At 35.2% G+C, this 1728-nt stretch overlaps 1 pseudogene; it reads left to right on the top strand.

Moving 5' to 3' along the window:
* The first annotated feature begins 957 nt into the window (after positions 1 to 957).
* Positions 958 to 1467, top strand: LOC145685187 (KRAB domain-containing protein 2 pseudogene; annotated as a pseudogene).
* The last annotated feature ends 261 nt before the right edge of the window (positions 1468 to 1728 follow it).

Below are 1728 nucleotides of genomic sequence, written 5' to 3'. Positions count from 1 at the left end.
GGCGTGGTGAACCATGAAATACTTGGACACCCCAGCAATTAACCCATCATTCGGTTATTATTGGAAATTTTCCCCTTTCTTGATGCACACATTGAAATTTCCTTGTAACCTTTGTATTCATATCCTGTATTTTAGACATATGCCTCTGTGTATATTGAATATTAAAATTTAATCATGTTCAATTGTATTACTATTATAATGTATTTTATGCTTGATGAATATTTTAACATTTGCAAATGTATGATATGTATTAATGCCATTTGCATATTTCAACGGATTTCCACGAAGAATCTGAAGTATTCCTGTATAACTGATATTTTGATATTGTGAAATATTCCTGTATTGATATTTTGCCTCATGTATTTTAAGACAATGTTAGTATGTATTGTGATACATTTCAAATATTTCTTTTATTGTATTTCAATAATCATAACTTTTGTCTATTTAGTGGAATAAGAACGCATACAATTTGAAGAACTAATTACTCATATTGTTACCGTCAGAACCCGAAATTAGGTAAAACTAGAATTTCCTAGCTAAAACTAGTTTTCTCAAAGCCGTTTCGAAAGAAATAGTATTAACTAATCAATACTAGAATTTACTATGTTAGTTAGGTAATTCTGGAATTAACGAAAAAGTATATAATGTGAATCATATACAGTTTTTACTAGTTAAAACTAGTTCTGGCCAAAATTGATCAGATAGCAGTGTTTCTGCAAGTTCGGACTCTCTCCTACTGGGAAAGTATTGTTTTGTTTTCTCTCAGTCCGTTCGGAGCCTTTGTAAAGTGTGCAGGTGCGTCTCCCTTGTCGTGGCTACGCGTGTGTTAGTGTTTCGGGAAGTGTGAGGTGATTATTCGTTGTAATGAGTCAGTCCGATAAAGAAACAATTTTGAATGAAAATTTTTTCAAAGAAATTATTCGTTTGGAAAATGAAAAAGACAGTCACTATAATGCAATGATTAAGGACGTTTACAGTAAACTTTTAACTGAAGTTGAAGAGGCAAAATCTGCTGCAAAGAAAACACCTTTACAGTACAGACGTTTGAACCGGTTTAATGTTTTCGAAATTGGTGAAACAAAAAAACTGGTGTCGAATAGTGAGCCTGTGAAGTACTACTTACCTGCCGAGGAGATCTTTGATGTTATTGAAGCATCATATGTTGCTGTGGGACACGGAGGTAGAGATAGAATGAAAGCTGAAACATCTAGGAGATATGCCAACGTTACGACTCAAATGATAAATATTTTTCTGTCAATGTGTGAAACATGTCAACGGATGAAAAGTATGAACAAGAAGTGCTTTGTTTCTAAGCCAATACTTCACACAGAAATGAACAGCCGATGTCAAGGGGACCTGATAGACATGCAAACACACCCTGATCGTAATTTCAAGTTTATCATGGTATACCAGGATCATCTGAGGAAGTTTGTCTTACTGCGAGCGCTGCAAACCAAAAGAGCTTAAGAAGTAGCCTACCAACTGACAGACATATTTTTGACATTTGGTGCCCCCTGCATTTTACATTCTGATAATGGCAGAGAGTTTGTTAATTCTGTCATCAAGGAACTAACGACACTCTGGCCTGAGTTATAGTTAGTCAACGGAAAGCCCAGGGACAGCCAAAGCCAAGGATCAATAGAACGGGCAAATCATGATATAGAAAATATGCTTGCCTCGTGGATGCATGATAATAAAACAACAAACTTGTCAAATGGTCTCCGCTTT

Source organism: Thermobia domestica, chromosome 5, assembly GCF_964235325.1.
Source record: "Thermobia domestica chromosome 5, izTheDome1.hap1.1, whole genome shotgun sequence".
Classification (NCBI taxonomy): Eukaryota; Metazoa; Arthropoda; class Insecta; order Zygentoma; family Lepismatidae; genus Thermobia; species Thermobia domestica.
This window is presented reverse-complemented; position numbering and strand designations above follow the sequence as displayed.